Raw genomic sequence first — 13,695 nt, 5'->3', positions numbered from 1 at the left:
ACTTCCAGAGCGCACATTGTCCCACGGGGATGTCTGTCAACCTGTCCTGGACTCCCTGGGCCTTGGGTCTCCCTGGGCTCTGTCCCTAGTGCAGGGCCTTCATTCAATGGCAGAGATGAGAGAAGGGGCGAGAGACCTCTGGGCATGGAAATGGGCTCAGCAAACAGCTGATTTCCCTGGGCATCATTCATTCCTCTTAGAATCCTACTTTGACAGTCCCTACTGAAGAGATGAGATAGGAGGAGAATGAAACATCTCTTTTGTTTTTTTTTTTCTGTTCACCCCATTCTTTGCTGATATGTGATAAGGTCACAGTACAGTAGAATTTCCAGGGTTCAAGTAACACTGAATTTCAGGGATTCTCCTTATCCCTGCCACCACTCCCACTTCCAGAGACCTCTTGCCCCTGCATACTGCAAGCCCCCCTGGTTTCCAGCAGGTAGAAGAGTCAGTTTAATGATTCTTGCCAGTTTGTTAAATTCATTATCATTTGCTGATAGTCATTTCTATGAGTGAAGCCATTGGCTGAGAACGCATTTTGGCTCCTGGACTGATTTCACTCATACCTTTCCTCAAGTTCCACCCACTCCGCCCAAGTGGCACGGTTTTGTCTTTTTGGGGTCAAACCCAGCAGTACTTACGGTTTACCTCTGTTCATGTGCTCAGGGATCACTCCTCGAAGTGCTCAGGGGAACCAAACCTGAGGATCAAACCTGGGGATCAAACTTGGATAAGGTCAGCAACCTCCCCAGTTTCATCTTTGTTAATGCAGGAGGGTTTCCCTGAGTAAATAGACTTAAACTTGGTGGTAAGGAGTGTTCCTGTTGCTTTTGTGTTTTAGGACACAGTGAATAGTGCTATTGAGAACACAGGATGCAAATGCCTTTTCAAAGCAGTGCTTTTATAGCCTAAACAAGGGTCAGGGCAGGTAACTCCATGTTACTGCTGCTCCTTTTGTTTTTCAAGGAATCTCTGTACTATAGGACTTGGATCTGTTTTGATTTTGGTGCTTCTTTCCCCTCTTCTACCTGAAATAACTCTTCCAGTCTCTTTTTCTCTCTCCCCCTCTTTCCTTCTTCCTCTTCTCTCTCCCTCTCTCTCCTCTCCCCCCCAAAAGGCCTATCCTGGACTAAGATCTGTGCTTGGATTGTTTATTGGTGTCCTGGTGGTGCTCAGGGGACCATGTACTGTCAGGCATGGACCCAGGGGCTTCTGCACACGAAGCTTCTGTTCCAGCCGATCAAGCTCCTTTGGGCCCCTAAACACAGCTTGGCAGTCACAACCACAGAGAAGGAAATGCTTTTTTTTCTGCACTGTTGATTTTCAAGGGTCTTCCAACACTGCAAGATGGTGAAGAGGTTTGGACCACACTCAGCAGGTTGCCCAGTTGCTCTGTGAGCTAGCCAGAGGTTAGGAATCCGCTGGTAGGAATCCCCGAACTTCTCCAGTGTCCTCAGGACAGGAGCACTTAGCACAAGACAGTGTCAGTTTTCTGTTGCTCTCATGAAAGGTAAACCCCTGCTTGATTTTCTGTTCCCTGGTTCTTTGGCTCTGAAAGCCTTTGGTGAGTATTTGCCAAAACTTTCTGGGATGCTCATCTTTAACAAGTCAAACACACATTTAATTTTATTTTATTAAAAAAAGAAAAATTAATGTGAGTTCCGAGCTTCCTCTGTATTTATCCTGCGCGCATATTCACTTAGAACCAAGCCATTATGAGCACGTTTGTTCTTGATGAAAGGAGCCCCAGCATTAGGCCGGAAATGGGACGTGTTAAAATCAATTTAGTGTCAACCACATCAAACCTTTTCTAAAATTGTAGGTTTTACAGAACTTTAATGCATGGCTTGTTTATTTGGTTGGCTGAACTGTGATTCATATTTTGGTGAAAGGAGACAAAAAGACGAGTTGGAGCAAATTGCAGGCAGTGTCAGGGTAAAGCCATGTGGTTTCTGCATCGGTTCTGCCTGTAGGCCACCCTAACCCTCCGCTTCCACAGTTTTCCATGTTTGGCATGGCCAAGGGAGAACTCTCCAAGGTTTGGATGGTGCTTTTGCTTTGTGTGTTCCCACAAGCCTTCTCCCATCTGGAGGAGGACTTGAATCCTTGCGGCTGGAGGGGGGGTTTGACCTGGGCATGGTGCACCCTGTAAACTACCTTTGTCAATTGCCTTCTCTCCTTGTGGATTACCTTTGTCAATTACATTCTCTCCTCTACTACTATCAGTTCTGACCAGAAGGTCTTGGTATCAGCTACTTACACATGGGACCAGGACAGAATGAGACCTGCTCTGGGGTGGTTGCAGAGTGGTGCTGTGAGACTCAACCGCTGCTCCCAGAAAGATGGCATCTGGCCCCCACAAGGCTGTGCTATGGTTTCTGCAAAACAGAAATCTGCCCTCCGAGGACTGGTGGGACTGGTCACCCAGACTGACCCTATAATGATGCAGACCTGCACAAGATGGGTTGACACTGCTTCTTGTCTCTCTGGTCACCCCATGGTGGAGTTGGCCAGAAGTGGGGGTACCTCAGATTTGGGTGAAGTAGATAGGTCAGGGTGTGGAAGGGGTTGCACATGGCCTGGAGCTTAGCCCCGGAGTTGCCCATGTCTCCCTCAGCAGTGCTTGCTGGCATCCCCTAGTACCCCTGGGGCCCAAGCCATACCCAGTCTTGGCTGGTACTGAAGCCAGGGGATCCCAGTCCCTCCCCACCCTGACCATTTTAGCCCACTGGGACCAACCTCCATGCTTGCTGTGAAATTTGCTTGCTGTGGGTTTCTAGTTCTTGTGCAAGGACAACTTTTAGGAGTAATGAAAGTGAGATCTCCAGGCAGAGGGAACACAAAATAACCAAACCACCCAGGGCATGGCAACAAGAGGCCCCTCATCCACCCCTTCTCTATACTTCCCTCACTCCCACAAGTGTCTTGTGCTTGAAATCCACGAAGGTTCAGACACCTACATGGCCATCTCATAGCCCAGGAGATACCCACAGAGTGTAAGGAAGGTTGTCCTGGCCCTAAAGCAGAGGAGCATGCTCTCTGGGGGAAAGGTGGGGGTGGAGGTGGGGGGACCTGCAGTGGACCACCACTGGCAAGAACTTGTATAGGGGCCTGTGGAAGGGTGAATCCCTCCAACAGGATCTGCCAACCAGCCTACAGGGCTTGGTTTTCATGCTGAGGGGGTATGCCTCGGAGCAGAGTGTGGTATATAAACAGTTAGGGCAGGATGGGGGGGGGATGGGGGAGAGAAAGAGAGGAGAAGAGAGAGAGGAGAGGGAGAATGAGAGTGTATGTATGTTTGTACACACGCACTCAGGTCATCCAGAAAGTAGGAAGCAAGAAAATGACCTTGAACTTGGTCGGGTACACATAAGGCGGAGACCTTGATTGATGGATGTGGGGGTTCTGTTGTTACCCAGGCGGTAGGAAATCCCACAGTGAGTGAGCATCTCACCACTGCCCTCCCTGTCTGCCAGCTGGTCGCCATGGTCATGGTCACAGGCCTGGTCACGGGCCACCTGGCCAGCCGTGTGCTGGCAGCAATCCAAGCAGAAGGGAGTGACAGTTTGGGTCAAGATCAATCAATCCTAGGCAGATTCAATTTTATGTTCCAGTCTGGTAACTGGTATCCAGCTGGATTTGGTTCCAGTTTAGAGTCACTGGCCCACCAATGGAGGGCGGGGGTTGATGTTATAATCTTTAGTTGGCCATGGAAGCAATACATTGATTTCCACGCAACTAGGTTTCAGGCCACCAAATGAATACAGATAGGGTCTTAATGTTGGTGGCTTCCCACAGCCTGGAGATGAGCAAAAGGAGGCTGGATTGGAGTTTGTGGAGGCAAGGTGAGGAGAGTCCCTCAGTCCCTCCTCTCTACCCTCAAATCACCCTAAGTAGTGCCTTAAGTGTGTTTTCTGCAGTTTTCTGGGGTTTTCTTCAACAGGCTTCCCTGCAACTGAAATGAAAACAGTTTCCATCCTGGGAGCTCTCTTAGCTCACTGGGGTGCCAGGCCATAGGGTTTTGTGGATTTAGCTGAAGCTTCCAGCTTACTGCAGCAACTTCCCCACTCCCCACCTCAGGCAAAGGTCTGGTCAGACAGTCTCTACATCCAGCCCCAAGGCCCCATAGCACCCCAGCCTCCCTCACATCATTCTTCTCTCCCCAGCAGTGGAAACCAGACTGGTGAGGCATCGTTGCCCGAAAACGAGGACATGAGGCATCATTATTTGAATGGGGCCCTTTTCTAGAAGTTTCCTTCAGTCCCAGCATCTGGGTGAAATATGCCACACCCTCTGCGGTCTGGGGTGCCCTCCCCAATGCGCGGTCCCCAGAAGGTGGGCGCAGGGTTTTATCAGTGAAACAGGTGGCCCCATGACACAGGACCTAGAACTCTTAGCACTCATGTGTCAGGCCACCCTAGGGAACCAGCCATGTCATGGTGTAAGTCTTTCCCCTCCAAAGTCAAAGCTCCAGGGCCTCAAAAGAGGAAGTAGTTTTCAGTGCGGCTGTGTACTCCGGAGAGACAAACTGATCCCATGTGCCTAGTCAGCCGTTTCTGCGGCCGCTGCAGATCCAGCATCACTAAGTACCAGGGAAACCAGCCATGATGCCGAAGTTTGGCTCCAAAGCGAAAGCTGGAGCACCCCCTGGTGGTTTCAGATAGTCAGTGCAGCGCCAGCCTGGAATGAGACCTGGCCAAGGGCAGCGCGTTCCGCTGGAGAGGGGGTCCCCAGATTTCAAGTAGGTTCTAAAGGAGAACAGCATAGTTGCAACAAAGCGGCGACCACCCTCTTGTTGAGAAGTTTTAGGGAGTGAGGGGAAAGTTTCAGTTCGAGCTTGAAAGTTATGGGGAACCTCCGAACCACATCCTTGAAGGTTTGCGTCCTTCATTCAGGGCCCACAGGCCCCTTAGCTAGATTTGCAAAGACCTCCCGGGACACTCTTGTCTCCGTGTGAAAGTTTGGGGCCTTGGAAGCTGCTGGGCAGCATTCTAAGCGTGTATCTCTTCTTCCCTCACTGGTTCAGCGCGCCAATGGCAGCCTTCTTTGCAGCTGGTTGGTTGGTTGGTTGGTTTGGATTTGGGTGGGGGACACATCTGATGGGCCTAACAGAATCATAAGATGCAGGGAAGAAACAGAGGACTTTTGCAGGCAAAACATTGGGCTTGACCTATTTTGTTTGTTTTTGGGTCACACCGGTGGCGCTCAGGGGTTACTCCTGTCTCTGCTCGGAAATCACTCCTGGTAGGGTGGAGAAACTATATGGATGCCGAGGATTGAAACCGGGTCTATCTCTGGTCAGCCAACTGCAAGGCAAACGCCCTACAGCTGTGCTATTGCTTCGGCCCCCGGCTTGGGCTTGACATTTCTTATATCTTTCTGTATTTTTAAGTTGGAAAAATACTGTCTAAAGATATCACGGTATATTACATATATATACATACATATATATATATACATATATCAAGGTATATTACCTTGATCCTGCTCTTTTCCTCTCTCCTCTTATTATTATAATAACTGCTAAATTAGGGTTTGTATCTCTCGTCTCATTTTATGCTTTATTTAAATTTGAATTTTTATTTTGAGCTTTTGAGCCCTATCAGGCTAAGCCAAAGGCCAGCATTGTGTTCGGAGTCTCTCCTGACAGTGCTCAAAAGACTCTGTGATGTCATGATGGAACCTCAGGCCACCAGATGCCAAACATTGACTCCAGCCCTGAGCTGTCTCCCTGGCACTGTTTCCTGTTTTCAATGCCCTCCTTGGTTCTTTGTCACCTTCTTCTAATCCAGTTGTTTTTCACTTGGAAGTTAAATGCTCTGGTTTCATTTGTTCAGTGGTAACCCTGGAAGTGACAACATGCTCAGCCACTTTACCAAAGAAGCTGGCGGGGGATCAGGGAGATTTGCGAACAGAGCTGCCTTCCTCATGGATCTCCCTGGCTGCAGTCTGGGAGAGTGGGAGGCAGGTTGGGAAGACACATTCCTGGGTTTAGACAGTGAGAAATGCAGCAGCTACTCAGTGCTTCAAGTGGACACACTCTGTGTGTCTTGCATCTCTGTCACTCAAGCGCAGTGACAGAGACAGGATATCAAACTGCACTTGACCATGATCATTCTGGTTATGCTGCTGATATCATGACCAGGAACAGTTGATCCATGAGCATCTCCAAGGTCCTTTCCAAAAGCACAAGGTCACTGCAGCTGGAAGGAGGGGTGTATTTTTATGGTCCCCCCTCAAGCCTGGGGACAGTTCTGGATGAAAGTAGGATGGGGAGGGGGACAGACACAGGCTGTGTGCAGAGAGGGGAGCGGGAGCTCTCTGGGCGGGAGAGAGGAGAGGTGAATAGGGGGGCGCCGGCAGGGCGGGAGTGGGAGGGAATGAATAGGACATGCCAACCCTTTCTCAAACATTTTGTTCAGTCTTGGGGGAAACGGGGGCTGAGGAGGGCCCCATGATGACAGGCTGAATTGGGTAAAATTTAAGGATAAGGAATTACTAATTAGTAATAAGGTGGAATACTTAAGTGTATGAAATGAATAATATGTAGCTAAAAAATAATGATATAGCATTAGGCATTTGAGACATGTGGACTCCAAGCAATTAACCTCTATTCTTCTCCTGAATCACAGTTGCACTAATTGGCTCCTTCCCGTGACGGGGCGATATTAACCTTTCTAGTTTTCTCTAAAGGAGCAAGGACGTGGGGGACATGAGCTACTCTGGTTTGGAGGACAGGTAATTTTTCCCCTCAAATAATAACCTATTTGCAAAAATTTTTTTTTCCTTTCCTAAATCATTGCCTGCAAACGACTCTGTCAGATTTTTGCCAATTCGGCTTCCAGGTGTCCCTGGCACCTTCGAGATCTTAGAGTCGACCCCCAGCCCTGACCTGCGGCCACCCAGATGACTGGCAGGGCCAGTGCCTGCTCTCCAGGCATGGTGGTGACAAGGGGGCAACTTGGCAGTCTGGTTCAGATGGGAAATCTGGCCAGAGAGACCAAAGGCAGGCTACTCCAGGAGGCACCATTTGTGCTGATATATGAAGGAAGCAGGGAAGCGAGGCTTGTCCCTATGAATCTACATGCCAGCCCAAGGGAGCAGTATGTGCAAAGGTCCAGAGACTGGCTGGTTGCTCAAAAAGGCAAAAGGTGAGATATCAAAAGAATTTTGGGAAGCAAAGATCTGGCCAGACTCACTCTTGAACTCATATCTTACTTGCTTGTCTTTCTCTGTTTCTTTGCTTTCATCTTTCACTCTGGAAATGCTTTCTCTCTTAAACACTTCTTTCTCTCTTTCTCTTCTTCTTTCTCTCCTCTTGAATCTTTCTAAGCAAGTGTCATTCAATAAAAGCTACTTGTGTCACCAAAAAGAAAGTTTTTTTAAGTAAAAGGAAAAAATTATTTGGCCAAATAAAGTTCTTCTGAGACACCAAACCCTAAAAACAAGGCATTCAGCAACCTGAGTGAAAGGGGAATAGCTTATGATGCTGCTTATGACTCATTATCATGCACATTATCACATCAACTTGGCAATTCCTGCTGGGGATCCACCCGAGAATATCAGACAAGCACACGGCCATCGTTCATAGCATGTGGTTCCTGGGAGGAAGTCGGGAAGCAGATTTAGTGCCCGTGATGGTTTTACTTAAACCATCATAATCACCCAGGCTTTAGTTTTGGGTATATACAGATAGATATAAATATAGAGGCATGCTTTGTGCATCATTTTAGAAATTAAAGTAGAATCATCCTATAAGTTTTATTTTGTAAGTTTTATCGCATGGTATCATTTTTGACATATAACTACATCAGCACATTAGATAAATAACTGCATGTTATTTTGGATATCACATGCATATTATTTTGCATAATATATGGATAGATATATCATACTCAAATCAATTTTGTCATGGATTTTTTATATATCTATGCTATTGTTTACAAATGTAACTTTTAAAAATTTAAATGGTAAATCTTAGTTTATTGTGGAGACATCATTTGGTTGATTTTTTAAAATTTTTATTTATTTATTTATTATTATTATTATTTTTGGTTTTTGGGTCACACCCAGCAGTGCTCAGGGGTTACTCCTGGCTCCACGCTCAGAAATTGCTCCTGGCAGGCTCGGGGGACCATATGGGATGCTGGGATTCAAACCAATGACCTTCTGTATGAAAGGCAAATGCCTTACCTCCATGCTATCTCTCCGCCCCCCCCCCCTTTTTTTATTTTTGAGTCATATGCAGTCCTGGATACTACATCCAGGGACTGATCCTGGAAGTGCTCAGAGGACTATCTGGGATGCCAGAGATAGAACCCAGGTCAGCCATATGCAAGACAAACGCCCTATCCCCTAGGTTATCACTCAGGCCCCTGGAGCCTGGAGGACTGTTGACCTAAATGCTAACTGGAATTACAGATTACAACCTAGCAAAAGTTAGTGTTTCTTCTAGGCGCCTCTCAGCATTATTGTTAATATATAGATTTTGAACATCTCTTTGAGGAAAAATTTTGGTATCTGGAGAATACTTCGTTGGGAAGCTGGTTCATGCTCTACTTTTAAAATACGGTTTTGTTTATTTTTAATAATATAGTTTTTATTTTAATCATAGTGGCTTACATATCATTCACAATAATATTTCAGGTACATATTAATATTGAATCAGGGGAATTCCCACCACCGAATTGTCCTCCCACCTCCGCTCCCAGCCTGCCTCCTATATCCTCCACTCTCACCCCAGGGGCTGCTAGAATGAGTGGTCCCCTCTGTGTCTAGTTTATTACTTAGTGGTCTTATAACTGTTTGGTCTTGGTACCTCCATTACTGCCCCCTCTAATTGGGAGGCGGGACTAGATAGTTCAAGTTATGTGGTTTTGTTTGAGGAAGAGAAAAGTAATAAAATGGGGTAAAAATCAACTACGCCGACTATGGGCAGAGTCCTTCTAGAGGCTCTCCTCCTTGGTTTGAAAGACGAAGGGGGAAAAAGAAGGTGAAACACCACAACAGTTCAAAAAGAAGTATCAAATAAGATAGCCAGTGAGCACTGCAGCAATAAAGATATGCACCACATAATTGCCATGGTCATGAGATAGAAAACATGACAGAGTGTTGGTGTACCTATCTGAGATCCTGGATTTGGGTGTAGCATTACAACAGAGCGCAAAAAGGAAGAAGAGAAAAGAAGAAAGAAAAAGTAAATATATAAATAAAAAAGGACAACTTCTACAATATCCACCACAAAACAAAGAAATAGACAAAAACTAGATAAAAGAAAAAAAAAAGATTATTTTGTGCTTTGCGTTTGGAACCCTGCTTTCCTTATGGGATTTCCTTTCTGAGTCCCCACTAAGCCGCTGCATCCTAAATCAGGCTGTAGTTCATCAGATGTACCACAAGAGGGCGGTGCTTGCAGGACTTTGCGCACAGCAGCCTGTGGAGGCTTGTCCAGCCTTTGGATTCCGGGGTGCGGCCAGCTGAATTTCTTTCTTTTCCACTTTAATGGCCTCGCATAGCCGTGGTGTATGGGAGGGCCCTGCCTGCAGCTCAACCCTCTCCCTTGCCCCCAGTGTTCTCCCCGCTCAGATCACTGTACCCACACATCAACTAAAGGACCCAGCTGGCTCCTGTCTGGAGCTCCAGCTCCCCTGGAATTTAAAATGCTGGGGGTTACATGGGGGTGGCAGTGGGGTCTGTCTTGACCCAGACGAAGTGCCAAGCAGCTCCCTGATCTTCTTTTCCACCTTCACTTCCCACCCACTTCCCTTTACTTTCTCGAGGTATTATGAGTTATTTAAAATATATATATTGATTTTAATTTTCTTAAGCACCATGGTTACAAAAATGTTTGTAGTTGGGGTTCAGTCATAGAATGTACACTACATGCAACTTTACCATGAAACTTTTACCAATGCAATTTTTTGGGTTTTGGGCCACATCCAGCAGTGTTCAGGGGAGAACTCCCAACTCTGCTCAGAAATCACTCCTTGCAGATTGCATGCCGGGGAATCGAACCCACATCTGGCAAGTGCAAGGCAAATACTCTCCCAACTGTACTATCAGTCCAGTCCCTAACTTTTTATTTTTTATAAATAAATTCTTCAGTAGAATCACTTAGAGATACAAAGTTGTTCATGATTATAACACCTGTCACTAGTACACATTTCCCATCACCAATATCCCATCCTCCCTCTGCCTGCTTTTGTAGCTGATATTCTCTCTCTCTCTCTCTCTCTCTCTCTCTCTCTCTCTCTCTCTCTCTCTCTCTCTCTCTCTCTCTCCCTCCCTCCCTCCCTTCCTTCTTCCCTCCCTCTCCCCCTCTCTTTCTTCCTTTTTTTCATTTTAGACACTGTGGTTGTTTGTTACTAAAGGGGTATCATACTTATCACTTTATCTTCTTTCAGCACTTAGTTCTTGTCCAGAGTGATCATTTCCAACTAGCATTATCATAGTGGTTACTTCTCTGCCCTAACTGCACTACCCCACTCTTTCTAGCAAGCGTCCTATTATGGACTGGTTCTCTTATGCATTTTTTTTAAAAAATAAAACCATTCATGATAAACAGAAAATGACACCAAAGGGGAAGCAAGTGAAAGGAGGGTCCCCCACTCCGCTTAAGCCCCAGTGTTTCTCCCACAAAGGTACATACTCTGTTGGGGCCTGTGCAGTCTGCAGCCTCTGGATCTGGGTGCAAACATGGGTGCACTACATGTCTGGAGGCTACAGAGCACTGTGTGTGGGGGGGTTGGTCCTGGCTACGAAGAGCTCCCCCAGAGCCTGAATAGGCACCTTCCTTCTTGTCTTTGTTGTTTGGGATGCAGAACCTGGAGTTGAGTTGTAAGGGCGGCTGCAGACCCACCTGTGATAAAAGGAATGATGAGTCAGAAGGGTGCAGGCTCTTTGGGCTTTCTTAGCCATGGCCAGATGGCCTGGGAGCCAGTTTGACCTCACCCAATATGGCAGCTCCAGACCTAGTACAAGGGACCAAGCCAGCCCATGTTTCAGTCTCAGGCACTGTCTACCCCTCAGTCTTGTTTCCCAGCAGCTTCCCAAGACTGTATCCCAATCAATAGCCCAAACCCCAGCCCACACACGGCAAGGGCATGTGTAATGTGTGGGGAGGGAGGGAGCAGCTTTGCCCGTTAAACTCTTCCCCCAAGAGATTAACTGTGAAGGCATGGCATGGACTGAAATGTACATTTATTGAATTATAAACGAGCACAGGGACAGACATTGTCTTGAAGGACAGAGATTTCAATCTTCTCTACTGATCCACACGAGGTTCTCCTTCTGTGATTCTGAGCCCTAAGGGAAGGCTGACATCCAGGGATCTCTGTTCAGCCATTTCCCATCCCCCACCCTGGCTGCACCCCAGGACCTTGTAGGTCCCCTAAAGCCCCTCTAAGACGTAGCTAGGCAGAGTGAACAGAGCCCTGGACATGTGTAGGGGTCAGAGGTGCTCAGGGAATGAGGAATTGTGACTGTCAGTAGTTTGGGATACAGGGTTCAGGATTTGGGGTTAGGGAGAGGCAGGAAAGGCAAGGATGTTTGAGATGTTAAGGACTGTCCACTGGACATGGGCTTGGGTTTTCTCCAAGCCTCTTTTTTTTTCTTTCATACTGTCATGCATGCCAGTGTCATACACCCTAAAATAGACCACAACAACCAGTGAAGAGTCGGTTCTCGCCTTAAGGCTAGTTGGAGCTACTCCCACCAGCTACCCCAATAACTGCACATCGTTGCTGTGGGCTGGCTGGTGGAGGAAATGGATAGCAGCAGCAGCAGTAATGTTGCAGCAGTGCTCAGTCCCCCAGACAGCAATAATGAACAATAGCAAACACAGCCCCTTATAAACTGACCTGAATGTACCTGTGTTGCTATATCCCTGCCCTTAGCCCTTTCCATCACCTGATTGGTGTGCTCTAATTAAGAGTTTGGGGGACAAGCCAATCAGACAGTATTCCCAGTATTTACATTCACATGTAAATAGACCACTGTTTATAAATGGGAGACCAATCTAAGGTTTAGTTTATCTGGACCCTCCCCCTCACTTCCTGCCTAACATTTGCATCCTTTATAATTCATAAATGGCTCTAAGCAATTCATTGCTCTATTCTGCATTCAGAGCATACCTTGTCTTTGCTTCTGCACCAGGGAGAATGAACTCAGAGAGCTGCTCTGAGCTGGCTAGAATGTGAGTCTGGCACAGGTTTTCTGGAACATCCGAGGGTGATCGCTGGTCAAAGGTGCAAAATCTTGCCTTGTTTCCAGATTGCCAAAATTCTCCTCTAAGAAACCAGTTACTCTCTTACCAGTGGAGCATACGCTGAATCACACCTCCCCATCCAGCCCTGAGATCATCTTTCTAAATGTTTGCCAATGTGGGCTACTAGTTTGAATGAATGGCTTCACCTTTCATTTTCCTAGTAATGATTGAGCCTAAGGTCTTGTTCTGTGTGCCTCTTTTTTGTTTGTTTGTTTGTGGTTTTTTTTGGCCACATTTGGTGACGCTCAGGGTTTACTCCTCGTTCTGCACTCAGAAATCGCTCCTGGTTTGGGGACCATATGGGACATGGGGTGGGGGTGGGGGATCGAATCACAGTCTGTCCTAGGTCGGTGGTGTGCAAGGCAAACACCCTGCCGCTGCACCACCACTCCGGCCCCTCTGTGTGTCTCTTAATTTAACTCCTAGTCACAAACTTTTCTTAGCCTTCATTGTTGTTGTTGTTGTTGTTTAATGTATAGTTTTTTTTTTTAAACATGCTGTGTGGATATTTTTGGCTCATCCATATAGCACTTTGTTACAGACGCTTATCTATGTCACACACACACACACACACACACACACACACACACAGACGCCCCCTCGAGAGCACTCGTCCCCTCCTATGGTAAGGCTTTCCCTTATCTGTCTCTAGAATTTTTTGAAATTTCTCATTTAAAATTTTCTAATTCCTAATTTTAAATTTCCAATTTTGCTAGACTAGAATGGGAGTTTTGCTTTTTCTTATGGTTTGCCTGATTGCATGAGGCTTATTTTAAGAAATCTTTTCCATATTGGTGAGATTTAATGACTATTCCCAGGGACCCCAGGGCAGATTCAGAGCAGGTGGCCAAGCCCCCCAGAGAGAAGGAGCCTGGTACAGCCTGGGGGTGCTTGCTGCAGTTGACAGCTGGGAGATTGATTTCAAATGGGATGAGGAAGACAGGAGAGAGGCTGAGCACTTTGCATCTGATCCTTTTAGCCATAATTAAGCAATAGCTGCAGCTGTGCTGAGGAAGCTCCTTTCTGAGAACAGGGCTGGGCTATCCTCGACCTCACCTTGAACTTCAGGCTTCCTGGTTCCTGCTGCTTCCTGATTCCTGCTGGCTTTGCAAGACCTCCAGAGTGACAAGGAGGAGCCCTGGGACTATGAGGAGAGGCATCCTGGCATGTGTGTTTGTTGCTGCTCAGGGCTCACCAAATGTGATAAAAATCACCAATGGGGGAAACTGAGTCACTCATGAGCTGGTGCAGACTCTGCCCCAGGAAATCCCAGAGCAGCTCTTGATGTCAGTGTCAGGGGCCCCAATACCTTGAATGTGTTCTGGAGGGCAAGTGCCTCCGTGTTCCATGAACCTCCAACTGAGATGGGCATTTCCTTCCCTTAGGGCCAGAAACACAAGCCACGCCCTTTGTGGTGCCCATGTCTCACC

The 13,695-nt window shown here is 47.0% G+C and overlaps 2 protein-coding genes across 3 annotated transcripts in view; both read left to right on the top strand.

Annotated features, from left to right (window-relative positions):
* HSPA12A (heat shock protein family A (Hsp70) member 12A) overlaps positions 1-13,695 on the top strand; it is a 115,219-nt gene that overhangs the window by 30,178 nt on the left and 71,346 nt on the right. The gene's annotated exons all lie outside the window — the stretch shown is intronic.
* Positions 1-13,695, top strand: part of SHTN1 (shootin 1) — a 196,650-nt gene that overhangs the window by 181,966 nt on the left and 989 nt on the right. The gene's annotated exons all lie outside the window — the stretch shown is intronic.

This window comes from Suncus etruscus, chromosome 17 (assembly GCF_024139225.1).
Source record: "Suncus etruscus isolate mSunEtr1 chromosome 17, mSunEtr1.pri.cur, whole genome shotgun sequence".
Lineage (NCBI taxonomy): Eukaryota > Metazoa > Chordata > Mammalia > Eulipotyphla > Soricidae > Suncus > Suncus etruscus.
This window is presented reverse-complemented; position numbering and strand designations above follow the sequence as displayed.